The sequence below is a fragment of the Lissotriton vulgaris genome, chromosome 9, assembly GCF_964263255.1.
Source record: "Lissotriton vulgaris chromosome 9, aLisVul1.2, whole genome shotgun sequence".
In the NCBI taxonomy this organism is placed as follows: Eukaryota; Metazoa; Chordata; class Amphibia; order Caudata; family Salamandridae; genus Lissotriton; species Lissotriton vulgaris.
The window spans coordinates 910,897,636-910,915,095 of NC_141697.1; the positions used below are offsets into that span (position 1 = coordinate 910,897,636).

At 49.2% G+C, this 17,460-nt stretch overlaps 1 protein-coding gene across 1 annotated transcript in view; it reads right to left on the reverse strand.

Annotated features, from left to right (window-relative positions):
• Positions 1-17,460, reverse strand: part of TIMM50 (translocase of inner mitochondrial membrane 50) — a 395,791-nt gene that overhangs the window by 340,235 nt on the left and 38,096 nt on the right. The gene's annotated exons all lie outside the window — the stretch shown is intronic.

The window sequence follows — 17,460 nt, forward strand, 5'->3', positions numbered from 1 at the left end:
CTAAAATGCTTCACCCCGAAGTTAAGCTACGAATTGGACTACCAACATTGTAAAAAACTGTCAACATACAAATCCTATGTAGAATCCTTGGAATATAAGCATAACCAACCATATCTCGGGTTCTCATTGACTCACGGTGCAAGGAGGACAATCACCTTGTTAAGAATGGGCACATTACCCACACAAACTTACACAGTACGATGGCTACCAGGAGGAACATTGTTATGCCCCCTGTGTGAAGGGGGAAGACCAAAACTTGGAACATTTGCTGTTCGTATGTCCAAACGTAATAGTATCTACTGCACGGACAAGATTCCTTGCCCCTATTTACCGATCTTGTAGAATCTCTCGAGTAAGCGAATTAATAGAATTATACAAACAGCCACCAAATGAATTCGTCTGTTACAACTTTTATAAATTTCTTAAATCTTTTTTAACATTGTATTGATTGAAACGTGTAACTATTTCTTAATATTTCGTAAATGTAAATTTGTGGTCCTCTGATGAGTACCGATACAAATAAAACTTTTTGACTTTTTGACTTGACTTTTGGGTGTGGTTGTGTGTGTGTGTGTGTGTGTGGGTGTGTGGTTGTGTGTGTTTGGTTGTGTGTGTGTGGTTGTGTGTGTGTGTGTGTGTGTTTGTGTGTGTGTGTGGTTGTGTGTGTGTGTGGTTGTGTGTGTGTGTGGTTGTGTGTGTGTGTGGTTGTGTGTGTGTGTGGTTGTGTGTGTGTGTGGTTGTGTGTGTGTGTGGTTGTGTGTGTGTGGTTGTGTGTGTGTGTGTGGTTGTGTGTGTGTGTGTGGTTGTGTGTGTGTGTGTGGTTGTGTGTGTGTGTGTGGTTGTGTGTGTGTGTGTGGTTGTGTGTGTGTGTGTGGTTGTGTGTGTGTGTGTGGTTGTGTGTGTGTGTGTGGTTGTGTGTGTGTGTGTGGTTGTGTGTGTGTGTGTGGTTGTGTGTGTGTGTGTGGTTGTGTGTGTGTGTGTGGTTGTGTGTGTGTGTGTGGTTGTGTGTGTGTGTGGGGTGCGTGGGGTTGGGTGCGTGGGGTTGGGTGCGTGGGGTTGGGTGCGTGGGGTTGGGTGCGTGGGGTTGGGTGCGTGGGGTTGGGTGCGTGGGGTTGGGTGCGTGGGGTTGGGTGCGTGGGGTTGGGTGCGTGGGGTTGGGTGCGTGGGGTTGGGTGCGTGGGGTTGGGTGCGTGGGGTTGGGTGCGTGGGGTTGGGTGCGTGGGGTTGGGTGCGTGGGGTTGGGTGCGTGGGGTTGGGTGCGTGGGGTTGGGTGCGTGGGGTTGGGTGCGTGGGGTTGGGTGCGTGGGGTTGGGTGCGTGGGGTTGGGTGCGTGGGGTTGGGTGCGTGGGGTTGGGTGCGTGGGGTTGGGTGCGTGGGGTTGGGTGCGTGGGGTTGGGTGCGTGGGGTTGGGTGCGTGGGGTTGGGTGCGTGGGGTTGGGTGCGTGGGGTTGGGTGCGTGGGGTTGGGTGCGTGGGGTTGGGTGCGTGGGGTTGGGTGCGTGGGGTTGGGTGCGTGGGGTTGGGTGCGTGGGGTTGGGTGCGTGGGGTTGGGTGCGTGGGGTTGGGTGCGTGGGGTTGGGTGCGTGGGGTTGGGTGCGTGGGGTTGGGTGCGTGGGGTTGGGTGCGTGGGGTTGGGTGCGTGGGGTTGGGTGCGTGGGGTTGGGTGCGTGGGGTTGGGTGCGTGGGGTTGGGTGCGTGGGGTTGGGTGCGTGGGGTTGGGTGCGTGGGGTTGGGTGCGTGGGGTTGGGTGCGTGGGGTTGGGTGCGTGGGGTTGGGTGCGTGGGGTTGGGTGCGTGGGGTTGGGTGCGTGGGGTTGGGTGCGTGGGGTTGGGTGCGTGGGGTTGGGTGCGTGGGGTTGGGTGCGTGGGGTTGGGTGCGTGGGGTTGGGTGCGTGGGGTTGGGTGCGTGGGGTTGGGTGCGTGTGGTTGTGGGTGCGTGTGGTTGTGGGTGCGTGTGGTTGTGGGTGCGTGTGGTTGTGGGTGCGTGTGGTTGTGGGTGCGTGTGGTTGTGTGTGTGTGGGTGTGAGATGGTGTGTGAGATGGTGTGTGAGATGGTGTGTGAGATGGTGTGTGAGATGGTGTGTGAGATGGTGTGTGAGATGGTGTGTGAGATGGTGTGTGAGATGGTGTGTGAGATGGTGTGTGAGATGGTGTGTGAGATGGTGTGTGAGATGGTGTGTGAGATGGTGTGTGAGATGGTGTGTGAGATGGTGTGGTTGTGTGTGAGATGGTGTGGTTGTGTGTGAGATGGTGGGTGTGGTTGTGTGTGTGCTTGTATGTGTGTGTGCTCTTGTATGTATGTGTGTGTGCGGTTAGAGAAGGATGTATGTGGAAGGGAACAGCAAATCAGCACAGGAGAATAGAAGAGAACAGGGAGTTAAAGAAGGAGGCAGTGGAAGGGAACTGCAAATCAGCACAGGAGAATAGAAGAGAACAGGGAGTTAGAGAAGGAGGCAGGGTGGAAGAGAGCAGCAGATCAGCACGAGAGAAGAGAACAGGGAGTTAGAGAAGGAGGTGGGTGGAAGAGAGGAACAGATCAGCACAGCAGAAGAGAACAGGGAGTTAAAGAAGGAAGCGGTGGAAGAGAACAGCAGATCAGCACAGGAGAAGAAAACAGGGAGTTAAAGAAGGAGGTGGGCTGGAAGAGAACAGTAGATCAGCACAGGAGAAGAGAAATTGGAGTAAAAGAAGGAGGTGGGGTGGAAGAGAGCAGTAGATCAGCACAGGAGAAGAGAACAGGGAGTTGAAGAAGGAGGCGGATGGAAGAGAAAAGCAGATGAGCACAGGACAAGAGAACAGGGAGTTAAAGAAGGAGGCGGTTGGAAGAGAGCAGCAGATCAGCACAGGAGAAGAAAACGGAGTTAGAGAAGGAGGCGGTGGAAGGGAACAGCAAATCAGCACAGGAGAATAGAAGAGAACAGGGAGTTAAAGAAGGAGGTGGGGTGGAAGAGAGTAGCAGATCAGAACAGGAGAAGAGAACAGGGAGTTAATGAAGGAGGTGGGGTGGAAGAGAGCAGTAGATCAGAACAGGAGAAGAGAACAGGGAGTTAAAGAAGGAGGTGGGGTGGAAGAGAGCAGCAGATCAGAACAGGAGAAGAGAACAGGGAGTTAAAGAAGGAAGCGGGTGGAAGAGAGCATCAGATCGGCACAGGAGAAGAGAACAGGGAGTTAATGAAGGAGGTGGGGTGGAAGAGAGCAGTAGATCAGCACAGGAGAAGAGAACAGGGAGTTGAAGAAGGAGGCGGATGGAAGAGAAAAGCAGATGAGCACAGGACAAGAGAACAGGGAGTTAAAGAAGGAGGCGGTTGGAAGACAACAGCAGATCGGCACAGGAGAAGAGAAGAGAACAGGGAGCTGGAGAAGGAGGCGGTGGAAGAGATCAGCAGATCAGCACGAGAGAAGAGAAGAGAACAGGGAGTTAGAGAAGGAGGTGGGTGGAAAAGAGGAACAGATCAGCACAGCAGAAGAGAACAGGGAGTTAAAGAAGGAGGTGATTGGACGCTGCCTGGGGGGTCGCCATCTTAGGTGAGGAGCTGGGAAAGGGACACCAGTCTAGCGCTAGGACCCTCCCGCCCTCGGCCACTACAAAATGGAGCACTTACCCCGGAGGCGCAGCGGACGGGCGCAGCGGGCGCGCCGGCGGCGCGCCAAAGGCAAGCCTGTCTGCGCCCGTCCGCGCCAGGATCGCGCCGGGTGCAGGGCATGCTGGACAATCTCCGCCCATCACTAGGTATGATAGCGGGGAATTGTTGGCACTACGTCCCAAGACAGGTGATACATGTAAGGGTTGTTTCCCCACCGACCAACTGTGGGGCCCCTTTTCATGTTCACTTTGTAAATGGACATCCCCCTGGACATCCATAGAGATGCCCAAAAGCTCCGCTCCCCCGAAGCATAGTAGCAACAATTTCAAGGGAGGTCTCATCAATGCTCGCTCATTGTGCTGTCACAGCCAAGATATACACGACTTAATTATGTGCCATGACCTTGACGCTCTTTTCATAACTGAAACATGGCTCAACGACTCCTCTAATCCCGACTTGGCTACTGCCCTTCCCCCTGATTTTACCATCTTCAGGCAGGACAGACCAATCGGGCGAGGAGGTGGGGTCGCATTCATCGTAAAAAAATCCTTCTCGTACCACACATTCGACCTAGGCCATCTTAAAGGAAGCGAGAGTATCGGTTTCTCTATCAAGCTAAATCCCTCCACCTCTTTCACGGGAGGCCTAATTTATCGCCCTCCAGGCAATGCCACCCCCTTCTTGGACTCCCTGGGTGAAATACTGGGGTCACTTATGCTACGCTACCCTCATTTCACTCTAATGGGAGACATGAATTTGCAACTGGAGTCATGTGACGACCCACACGCTATCTGCTTTCAACATACCCTCAACATCTTTGGACTAGCCCAATTAGTGACCGCACCTACCCACCTAGCTGGTCACACGTTGGACGGTATCTGTTCCAACCTAGGTACTATGTCCACGTCCCCTCCCATCCCGCAAATCTGGACCGACCATAGTCTTATCCCCTTTGTCATTGAACAAAGAGTCCAAGCCCCATTAACTATAAAGCGTTCTCAACCCTCCTTCCCGATAAACTGGAAAAAGGTGACCGACCGTATTAAGCAGAACTCCCAACCACTGGCTCAGGCACCTAAGTTGGTGGGTGATGTGTCGGTTGACTCATGTAACTTTCATGTCTGGATAAATCAAATTATCTCGGACAATTCCAATCCTAAAGGTGACCGTGTGAAGTGTTCCAGAAGGAAACCGAGCGCCCCATGGTATACCCAGGCCCTAACTGAGAGCCACCTACTTTGCAGGATAAAAGAAAGGAAGTGGAGGAAAACATATGACGAGGCATCCAGAGCCCTCTATGTTCAGCAGAGGAAACTATACCTCTCTAGCATAAAATCCGCTAAAAAAGAGTATTATACTAAAGCCATCAACGACGCCCACCAGAAGCAAAAAACGGTTTTCTCAATCGTAAAATCCTTCACCCACCCCAAAGCCCTACAGCCTGAAATCCCTCCCTCTGAAATCTTGTGCAACAATATTGCAAATTTCTTCGGGGAAAAAATTGCTACCATTCAAAAGGATTTCCCGCCCCCCCCTGACCATTCCCATTCTACAACCCCAGAAGCAGGTAGCCGATAACCATCATTCCCTCTGCAGGTTTCAACCCGTCTCCCTCCAGCAGACCCGTAAAGCGATCATGGCCTGCAAATCAGGAGCACCTACTGACTCCTGTCCCCCTCGTATACTGCATCACTTAATTGAGGCAGTCAATCCGAACATCAACGCTATCATTAATGCTTCCTTAGACTCAGGGGTAGTGTCCAACGTATGGAAGAAGGCCATCGTGAAACCCTTAATGAAAAAACAAAATAAATCCCCCACAGACCTGACCAACATGCGCCCTATTTCACTCCTGCCTGCTCTAGGAAAGATCTCGGAGCAGATAGTGTACTGGGAGCTGAAAGCCTTTGTGGAGGACCATAACATTCTGCATCCACAGCAATCTGGCTTTCGCCCCAGCCACTCTACCGAGCAGATAGTGTACTGGGAGCTGAAAGCCTTTGTGGAGGACCATAACATTCTGCATCCACAGCAATCTGGCTTTCGCCCCAGCCACTCTACCGAAACAGCCCTTATAGAACTCTCCGACTCCATCAAGTTCCTGCAGGATGAGGGGAGGAAAGCCGTCCTCATCCTGCTTGATCTCACAGCAGCGTTTGATACAATTTCTCATGCCATCCTGATTGACAGGATGCGTGAGATTGGCGTGACAGACACAGATTTGGCATGGGTAACATCCTTCCTGACTAATCGGTCCCAATCTGTGTACTGGGCCCCCATCTATCCAGCGTAAAAACCATCACATCAGGAGTACCGCAGGGGTCCATATTAAGTCCATTACTGTTTAACATCTATATGGCACCCCTCCTAGCTGTGATAGAGTCCCATGGGATCCTAGTCACGTCTTACGCTGACGACACCCAACTCGTCGTCTCTATCGACAAAAACTGCACGGACACAGAGCTGCGTTTCCAGAATTGTCTCACAGATGTATTTCAGTGGTTGAACAAAAACCACTTGAAGTGCAACAGTGGGAAAACCGAAATTATACCATTAGGTAAAGATCTGCCCTTCCGTCCTAAGGATTGGTGGCCCAAAGATTCAGAGGCCCCGCCTAGTGCAGTGATTTCTGCACGTAACCTTGGCGTGCAATTTGATGCAGCCCTTTCCTTCGATGATCACGTCAGGATCACGGCAGGTTGCTGTTTCGGACTTATCAAATCTTTTAAAAAATTCTTTGACTTCCTCCCCATTGCATCCAGGAAATCGGTCGTGGTCGCATTAATACTCTCTCGACTCGACTACTCAAATGGGTTGATGGCTGGAGTGAAAAAGTCCACACTGAAGAAGTTGCAAAGTGTACAGCACGCGGCTGCAAGATTAGTGTTAAAACTTCCCAGGAAATCCTCAGCCTCAGCAGCATTAAATAGTCTTCACTGGTTGCCCCTGCACAAGAGGATCCTCTTCAAACTTCTACTAACAGTTTTCAAAGCACTAAAAAACATCGGTCCTAAATACCTTGTCAACCGTTTTGTTCACTATAACCCCGTTCGAAGTTTGAGATCCTCCGGTGGTAACCTTACCAAGATCCCGAGGTATAAATACAAAACCAGGGGCGGAAAAACTTTCACAGTCCTAGCAGCAAGGGCCTGGAACAACTTGCGTTTAAATCTCAGACTGGTTGAGACAGAGTCTTTTCAGGAAACAACTGAAGACCTGGGTCTATCAGCAATCTGATGCTTATGTGATGGCCGCTATCTAGAATTTTCATCATCTATTCTCATCCACACACAATTTCTCAGCGCCAAGATGCTCCCTTCGGAGCGATAGGCTGCGCTTAATAAATACTCACAAATACAAATACAAAAGAGAGTAGCAGATCAGAACAGGAGAAGAGGATAGAACAGGGAGTTAGAGCAGGAGGCGAGGTGGAAGAGAGCAGCAGATCAGCAGAAGTTAACAGGGAGTTAAAGGAGGAGGCGGGGTGGAAGAGAGGAACAGATCAGCACAGGAGAAGAGAAGAGAACAGGGAGTTAGAGAAGGAGGTGGGTGGAAGAGAACAGCAGATCGGCACAGGAGAAGAGAACAGAGAGTTAGAGAATGAGGCGAGAGGAAGAGAACAGCAGATCAGCATGGGAGAAGAGAACAGTGAGTTAGAGAAAGAGGAGGGTGAAAAGGGAACAGCAGATCAGCACAGGGAGTTAGAACAGCAGGCTGGGAGGGAGAGGGCTGCAGATTAGCAATTGTCGCCAATTTAGCTCCGTCACTTAAAAGATTGGTTTGCGCCTCTACCATGATGTGCAGCCAGTAGTTTGTTTTCCTGCCGGGCTGTGTCTTCTATCCTTCAGAGGTTGGTATTTGAAGTATGATTAAAAGCTAGTAATAGCAGTAATGGCTATTTAAAGCGCTTACAATCTGCAAAAAAGTGGTACGTTCAGCTTTAAAAGAAGTTAGTTGCGAAACCGTACAGACAGCAAATGTGTATTTGAAACATTTTTGCTATGTTGTGAACTATGCCTGTTGGTGTAGGCAGGTATGAATTTGTTGACAGTTCAGTCTACAGTAGGGGGGACATTCATTACAGACTCTAAAAGCAATAAGAAAGACGAACAGCCAGGAGCAACGAGGAGCCAGCATTCAGGAGGTGTGGGAGGAAGATACGACACGGGGATTGGGGGGGGGGGGGGAAATCGCTGTGCAGTTCCTCCGACTGCTAAATGTCAAATTCTATGCGCGATGATTGCATTCCACAGAGGCAAAATTGCCCCTCACGCACAACAGGGCAAAGACAGGGGGTGGGAGGCAACCGCAGGAGGGTCGAATAGGTGGTAGCAACAAGGAGCTGACATACAGGGGAAAAGGTGGTGGTGGAAGAATACACCCAGATGTGGACACACAAAGAGCCGTCACCCCCACTGAGCGGTAAAAGCCAAATGCTATGTGGGATGGGAGTGTATGACATGGAGGTAAAATCGTCCATCGATCATTACAATAGAGGTAAACACAATGTGGCACAACAGGGTAAAGAAGGAGGGGTGGGAGGACTTACCAAATGGAGCGACAGTCAGATGCAAAGAGGAGCTGTCACCCGGGTGAAAAGGAGGTGAGGGAGAAACTGGATGCAAACGAGGGAAAAATGAAAAGGGCCATGCGGGTTACACAGAGTGCAAAAAGGCACATGCGTTAGAAACACGCAAAAAGTACAAGGAAGGAATCAACACATGCCATGTAAAGAAGGGAAAACAAGCATTGGAAATGCAATAGGGCTCGCATTAGGAAAGTTTGAGCTATTGGTGTTATAAATGAATTTTTAGGTCTCGCGACCTATCGATGTGCGCAAGCGCATCGAGCGGAGCGAGAATTCATGTGACGAAAACATCTTCAAACCAAAGGGCTTTCAGCCCCGCGGTTTTCATGAAGTTCACGTGAACATGCACGCGCATCGCATGCAAGCCCAGCCCAGCCTCTCGCATTCCCAGGCTCTCCCGCCCCCATCCGGCATCAGGCTTCCCCTCCCCTAGCAGCACTCCTCCCACACCAGCACCTCCCCCCTCCCACACCAGCCTGCCTCCGCTCGCTCGCATTCCCGCCCCCCCCTTCAAACCACCTCACCTCAATCATTTACAAAACATTATCGGAACACAGACAATGAGGAACTATTCCTCCCACAGCCCGTGTGCTTAGTATTTGCTTCAGCGTCAAACGTTCAATGTGCATCAATGCGCTTCAAACCACCTCACCCTCCTCTAATTCCATTACCCGACTGGCCTCTGTCACCGCTCCCCCTCCCCCTTGTTTTTAGACCTACCACTTTGTTCACCTTTATTTTCTGTCACCCCTTCCACCTCATGTTACTTTTCAGCGCTTTCGTGTTCTGTCCAATCCTTCCAGATGAAAAGCGTCAAACGGCTGTGTATATGTCTTACTGCCAATTTAAATGTACTTGCACAACATGGGTTGTGTAATAGGCGGAAGCAGACGTGCGCCATTGTCTACTAGTATAATAGAAGTGATTCATGACATCAGATCGCTTAGCCCTCCCCTAGCAGCACTCCTCCCACACCAGCACCTCCCCCCTCCCACACCAGCCTGCCTCCTCTCGCTCGCATTCCCGCCCCCCCACCATTTGCCAGCATACACTCTCCAAGTGCTTCGCGCACGGCCATCTGTTCCCCAGCTCCAGCACCTCCCCTCTCTCTCCTGGCACACAGCCTTACTTGAAGGGGCTTCGGTTACTCCCCTGCTTCGTACCATCCCCTCTGTCTCCAAATGCACCTCTTTCACCGACTCCTTTCTCTCCTCCTCTCTCCACCGCCCCCCTCCCCCCATCCCCCCATCCTACCCCTTCAAACCACCTCACCCTCCTCTAATTTCATTACCCGACTGGCCTCTGTCACCGCTCCCCCTCCCCCTTGTTTTTAGACCTAGCACTTTGTTCACCTTTATTTTCTGTCAACCCTTCCACCTCATGTTACTTTTCAGCGCTTTCGTGTTCTGTCCAATCCTTCCAGATGAAAAGCGTCAAACGGCTGTGTATATGTCTTACTGCCTATTTAAATGTACTTGCACAACATGGGTTGTGTAATAGGCGGAAGCAGACGCGCGCCATTGTCTACTAGTATAATAGAAGTGATTCATGACATCAGATCGCTTAGCCCAGGGCAGATTCAGCTATGGCTTTATTTTGTAATTTCTCATCCGCATCTAAATGCAATCATTTACAAAACATTATCGGAACACAGACAATGAGGAACTATTCCTCCCACAGCCCGTGTGCTTAGTATTTGCTTCAGCGTCAAACGTTCAAAACAATAACATTATTATGTATTTGCTCTATTCGTAGCTGCAGGACTTAGCTTGGATCATGTTTTATTAATTAAATGTTTTTTGCGCACTCATCTTACTCTCCCCCTGGGAATGAACTGCAGAGAGTCGGGAAACTGCACAACTCGTCCACGCAAGGGTTTGCTCAGTCATTTCACTTAGGTGTGACATTCCCATAGTTTCAGTGCGCTTAACGTGACATTTAGAGAGGCGCAGCGTCGCTAGCTCTGCAAAGCACCTCTTATTATACATTGTATCTAAAATCATCCCGTTTCTATAAGTCCTGCACAAATAATAGCAGCGTTGCACTGCCATCAGCTGTAGGAGTGTTATGCAGGTCTCTCCATATAAACGTACAATCAAGCACATCTACATGCAAGAAACCTGCAGTTACATGAATTTTCGGACCTTCTCCATGGAGGGGCCACAGCCTGCGCTTTCATTTCAGTTTACCAAACCTTGCTTAAACTTCTGCCAAAGTCCCGGCCTTTCGTCATCATGCCCAGTCTTATTTTAGCACACATGACTTGCCTTCTAGAGTGTCAACTTCACCCTCTGACATGTCAGTTTCAAAGTCCTAATGTTCAGTGAGTGATCCGAATACAAAACCAAGGTTGGCTCAAGTGACACGCATGGCCACTGATTATTTTTATTTTACAGAACTCCCTCAACTGGTGATGAGCTGCTTCCGACATCTATTATTCAACATCCACTGCGCCCATCATGCATCCATTCGCCCAAGCATTCACCCACCCATTCACACTTGCATCCATCCCTGTGTGCTGCTACCACTACCCACCCATTCACACTCCCATCCGTCCATGTGTGCTGCCACCCCTGTCCACCCATTCACACTTGCATCTGTCCACGTGTGCTGCCACCCCTACCCACTTATTCACACTTGCATCCATCCATGTGTGCTGCCACCCCTACCCACCCATTCACACTTGCATCCGTCCACGTGTGCTGCCACCCATTCACACTTGCATCCGTCCATGTGTCTGTCAGCCCTACCCACCCATTCACACTTGCATCCGTCCATGCATGCTGCCACCCCTACCCACCCATTCACACTTGCATCCGTCCATGTGTCTGTCAGCCCTACCCACCCATTCACACTTGCATCCGTCCATGCATGCTGCCACCCCTACCCACCCATTCACACTTGCCAATAGGTCTCGCATGAAGGAAAGTTGGAGCTATTACAATTGCAAATAACAATGCCTTTTATTTTTGTTTTTATTTTAAAAACATAAAGGGCTTTGTCATTTACAAAACCAATAGCTCCAACTTTCCTACTGCGAGACCTATTGGCAGCGTCAGTGCTTGTTTTTATTTATGTTTTTTTTTTAAATAGCTAAATTAATGGCTTTGTCATTTACAATGCCAATAGTTATAACTTTCGCAAATGTGACAACTATAGCATTTGTAATGCAATATGTTTTGTATTTACGTGACTTAGATGTATTGATATTACAAATAACAATGGCTTTTAATTTTTTTAAATAATTAATACTTAAATAATTTATTTAATTTGTAATGGCAATAGCTTAAACTTTTGTAAATAACATTTGTGAAGATTATGTTCAGTGTTTTTTATTGTGACGAAAATCCAAGAACAGAATGAAATATTAACATCTTTTTGTGATTTGTAATAAAGCGTGAAAGCTTGAAAACAGCTTAAACATTGCGCTGAGTGATGGTGTGGTTGCGCTGAGTGATGCTGTGGTTCGCTGAGTGATGCTGTAGTGGTGCTGAGTGATGCTGTGGTTGCGCTGAGTGGTGTGTGCATCGGTGGAGCTGTTTGGTGGGTGCATTGGTGGAGCTTAGTTGGAGCATCGGTGGAGCTGTGTGGTGGGTGCATCGGTGGAGCTGTGTGGTGGGTGCATCAGTGGAGCTGTGTGGTGGGTGCATCGGTGGAGCTGTGTGGTGGGTGCATTGGTGGAGCTGTGTCGGTGGAGCTGTGTGGTGGGTGCATCGGTGAAGATGTGTGTTGGGTGCATCGGTGGAGCAGTTTGGTGGGTGCATTGGTGGAGCTTAGTTGGAGCATCGGTGGAGCTGTGTGGTGGGTGCCTCGGTGGAGCTGTGTGGTGGGTGCCTCGGTGGAGCTGTGTGGTGGGTGCCTCGGTGGAGCTGTGTGGTGGGTGCCTCGGTGGAGCTGTGTGGTGGTTGCATCGGTGGAGCTGTGTGGTGGTTGCATCGGTGGAGCTGTGTGGTGGTTGCATCGGTGGAGCTGTGTGGTGGGTGCATCGGTGGAGCTGTGTGGTGGGTGCATCGGTGGAGCTGTGTGGTGGGTGCATCGGTGGAGCTGTGTGGTGGGTGCATCGGTGGAGCTGTGTGGTGGGTGCATCTGTTGAGCTGTGTGGTGGGTGCCTCGGTGGAGCTGTGTGTTGGGTGCATCGGTGGAGCTGTGTGGTAAGTGCCTCGGTGGAGCTGTGTGGTGGGTGCCTCGGTGGAGCTGTGTGGTGGGTGCATCAGTGGAGCTTTGTGGTGGGGTCATCTGTGGAGCTCTGTGGTGGGTGCATCGGTGGAGCTGTGTTGGTAGAGCTGTGTGGTGGTTGCATCAGTGGAGCTGTGTGGTGGGTGCATTGGTGGAGCTGTGTCGATGGAGCTGTGTGGTGGTTGCATCAGTGGAGCTGTGTGGTGGGTGCATCGGTGGAGCTGTGTTGGTGGAGCTGTGTGGTGGGTGCATCGGTGGAGCTGGATGGTGGGTGCATCAGTGGAGCTGTGTGTTGGGTGCATCGGTGCTGCAGTCTGTGTAACATTGGAGATAATTATGAAACTACCACATGTGGTGGTTGTAGCAGTGTGTCCTCATTGGGAGCCTGCATGCATTCCTTAATCTTAGACACTGGTTTTCTGTACCCCTCTCTGTAGCTGTGTAACTTAAGATATAACTATTAAGCAAAGCACACGCCCCTATGGTCCGCACAGAGTCTTTTGGGCCTCTCTGGTAACAGATGGCTTGCACAAAGCTAAATAAATGTCAGGATTCCTGGTAGCTGCCACAGTGATATTTCTAATATATTGTTTACTGCTAACTCAACCAGTCCTGGTTTCCTCAAGCACCACCCCCTTGCATGTGGTTTCAGATCTCCATTTTGAGCTTCCCCCAAACGTATTTTGATTTAATTGTGTTCCCATGAGTTGCTTTTATTGCTAAACTTGACCACTTACTGGCCTTCCAGCTTCTGTCAATGAAGCCATATCGGTTGGAGGGATTTTTAAAGGGCTGTAGTAAATTGTCACCTCCCTGGGCATGTTTGGGTCCTGAGTGCCTTGCGTTTTCTGCACCATCACTGGATAGAGTTCCGTTTCACCTACTGCATGGTTTGCTCCCTTTTCGCCTGTAAATTAAGTGGTTCCAGAGGAGTTATATAGAATTTATCATCTTGGTACATACATACGGTCCGTTTTACAGTTACTAAATGAACTCCATGTGCTGTGTAGTTAACGGTGTTTTATTATATTTAGAAAATATTACCGATCCACAGTGTGGACTTGGGCATGTATTTGGAGGGTCGAATGTAGAAATGCTGCTAGTCCTTATTTGTCTGTTAAATTAGTACCTGTAATGAATGTATTTTTGATTACTTTGGTAATGACATATTGCGTTACCTTATTCTACATTAGGGTTTTGACTGTAAAGCCTCCATTCAAGATTGAATGTCTTAATGCCCTTCATTGAGTGCGCTGCTTTTGTGCCTCCATCCTTAATGTGTCTGTCAGTGATCACTGTGATAAGCTGCCTACTTTAGTGTGCCTCTCCATGATCACTGCGAGGAGTTGCCTTCTTCTTTAATGTGCCAGTCATCAGGTGTGGGAAGCTGCCTCCTTCCTTAACGTGTATTTCTTTCACCGCACAAACCCCTAACAGACTTCACAAACACCACACACACAGAAGCACCACATTACACACATGAGGAATCCCACACAGATGGGGGGGTGGGGGGTGCAATATTACCTACAGACATACAGCAATGAGGCGCGCGTGGTACTTTGGGGCAATCAAGCACGACACCCTGGTTTCAGAAAAGGATTAAAAGCAACGTAAAGATTTCCTCATAGCATTGCAACATTTTCTTTAGCCAACTGCACTGATCGTTTCATGTTGAGGAAAAGGGGAAATCTGCAACAGCGGGGGACCCATTTTCACTTCCTCGTGAGTCTTAAGAACTGCAGCTGCAGAGAGGAGCCGGGCAGTGCGGGCAGACCAGACAGACGGTGACAGCAGACATGAGCAACTGGATTGTGAACGAGGGGATCTCCATCGTTGTGATTGTGAGTACACCAGTGGTTCCCTTTTAATTACTGCCTTTCAGGCCTGGTGCAAAATTCATAATAGCAGGTTTGTTGATGACGTTTAGCTGTAACTGTTGCCAGTGTTCAAACTTTTGCGTGAAATGGTGGGAATGACGTGGCAGGGTCACAGTGGTGCACGTTTTTAATTATTTGATTCACGTATGTGTAAAAATGTCTCAGCAGTGACCTCGAGGCAATGAATATGTATGTTTCTGTGCCTGCAATATCAGTTAGAGAGAAGGGGTAAAAAAATACTCTGAGTGCAGGTGAAATGTTGCACTACCGAGTGAATGCCCTGTGCCGAAATACGTAATGTATTTTGATGCACATGAGAAAGTATAGAAAAGGAAAAGTGTGCGCATTCGACACACACTTGCCATGATCTGAACTGAAGCATGTAGCCAGAAAGCATGTTCCATCATGGCGTGTCAGACGACTGTATTAGTGTCAGCAGTGTCGAGTCAGGTGTGAGAAGATGTAAGCTTCTCGTAGGGCGAGCCGAGCATCTACGAGTTATTCTGAGGTTGTCATTCAATTCTGCCCTCTAAATGAAGCCCCTAGTTTCTATAAGAGTGCTTTGACAATACTGTGTTATGTTGTGTCAGATTAGCATACCTCTACCGCACCCCGGGGAAAACCTGCTCTGCTTGCTATTTCTACTTCTGGCAAATCAAATGCACAAATTAAGCCACTTGATTGTTGAACTGCAATGAAATAGAATTTTTGGCTTCCCAAACTCCATAAACCTGTAATCTTGTACTGGACACATTAGGAGTGCTTAGAAACAGACGGGGCTAACGTAGCAAGAGCAATAAACAAGTTAAACAAGTTTTAAAAGGAGACACGGCCTCCGGCCGTGAAACTGAAAGTACGGCCGGCCGGCCGTGAATAATTAGCGGGTGAGAAATGCGCTGGGAGGGCTGCCTTTGATGTGGTAATGCAAGGCAGGCAGGCGGCTGGTGGCATTGTGCAGGCGCTTTTTAGGGCTTGCGCTTGCGCAATCACCCAAAAAGCACATGCACTTGAAGGAATCGCCAGTGGAATCACCAGTGGTGGTTAACCTCTGGATAAGCCACATTAGAGCTTCGCCAGCTATGCGCATGCGCACAGCAGGCGAGCCCTAAAAATGGATGTGGTTCAAGAAAGGGGTCACATGGATGGTAAAGGCGAGTTCCAGGACGAGAAATACATATGGTCCAGAGAGCTAAACGGGAAGAGGAGGAACTATGAACAAGCCCTCACCCAAAGATAAAAAAAAAACAGAAAAAAAAAACGCGCGGCGGCTAAAGTGGAAAAAAATGCGGGCCCGCTAAAGTGATTGCGACCAAGCTTGCAGTGCATGTGTGAGCCCCCAGGATGCATTATGAGAACTGGTGCAGCCAGCATGCCCAGCAGTGTTTCACTTTTGTGAAATGTTGAAAGACTCTTTCCAGCAGGAGGTGCGTCATGGTTGTCAGAGCCAGTGGGACGGAACCTGACTTTTATATGCGCTAATTGATTAGGAATGTAACGAGCACTGTTTATATGGATTACCACGCATGATGGAAACGAAATCCAAAGATAGTGTTCAGGGATCTTTTAGATGCAGATAAAAGATTCTTTGTGTAACAGAGCCTCCAATAGTGAATGGAAGTCAGAGTAAGAGAGTAATCGCTCGTATAACTTTGGACCACACGAAGCAGATTCGCATTAGTCGCAAAATCACAAAGCCTTCAGGCAGGCGCTGAAATAAACGTGCGGTGCACTTTCAGACACCACCAATTACCACAACTTGAGGTCATCACTACGAAAACATGGTAAGCAGTTGTGGAGCACAGCGGCTTCTCTACGTTATTTTCACTCTTATTTTTCCCCCGATGAAGTTAAAACAAGGCACTGTGATTTTTAAAGTCTTCGCAAGAGATCAATAAACAGGATAGCTGAATACTGCAACGGAACAAGTCAGACAACGCCACGCTAGATGTCTCAATCGGAGCAGGCACTGAACTAAATGGATGAAGCATGTGGAGAGCAACAGGCTGCCACTTTCTTCTTGAGAGCATTTAGATAACAAGGCACTTTCACTCTATCTCACTTTAATGCACTCACTGAGATGTTTTGGGGAGAAGTTGTGCTGACTTGTTTGACTTTAGGGCGGGGTATTAGACCCTGTAGCGCATTGTGGGAGGTTCCACTGCAGATTTCTGAGGAGGGAAGGGAGCCATTTTAAAGAGTGTTTCCTCGTACCAGAGACCAAGCATGCTAACCCGCTATGCGGTGTAGCCCACGCACTCAAACAAGTAACAGAAGACGAGAACGCCGCTAGTGCATGTGCGCGAGTGTATGATTATTTTGCGGTCGCTTTGATGTGCTCAGTGGCCGCGCGGCTCACTGAGATCATCAAAGCGGCCGCAAAATTGCTCCCAAAGCTGCAGGTGGACAGATGGTGTGCGCGCGACCGGCGCACATGCACTGTGTCCGATCTGCAGACTTTGGAAGCATTTTTGGAAGCCCTACTATACTCTCGCAGAAGGAACGCATGCGCGTTGGCTTCAGCGAGACGTAAAAAGGCTCAGCTTATTGGAATAAATGGCGTAACCCCGCCTTTCCTACGGCTGCGTCACTACGCTGCGTTGATTCCAGGCAGTAATGCTGCATGAACGCTTTTCCACATTGCAGCTCTGCAGATTTTCTCCAGTGGAATGCCTGAGAACATAGCAGCCAAGGTAGACATCACTCTTGTGAAATGCGCTTGAACCTTTCTTGCCAAAGGTTTGTCTTCTTTGTCATGGCAAAACTTATTGTAGCTGCAATCCATCTGGCAACGGTCGCCCTAGTAACTCCAGTGCTTTGACAAACTTGCCCAAAAGCTAAAAAAAGTTAGTCAGTCTTGCAGATATTCTTGCTCCTTTCCAGGCAGAATTTAAGACACCGCCTAATGTCTAAAGTATGTGGAGTCTGTTCTGAAGGCGTGGCTGGATTGGGAAAGAAAGTTCTGAGAATAACAAATTTTTGGGGTGGAATTGTTATGGAACCTTAGGGATGAATTTAAGATTTGTTCCGAGGACCACAAAGTGACACGTAGAGACATTTGCTTGATAGTAAAAGCCTATATTTCACTGCCAGATCCACACTCGAAATATGACGTCCGCCCTATGGATGGGCTCAAAAGGTTTCTTTATCAGCTGTGATAGAACTACATTGAGATGCCACTCCAGAGAAGGAGCTCTCACCGGAGGAAAGGTTCAGAAGAGCCCTTTCATGAATTGCTTT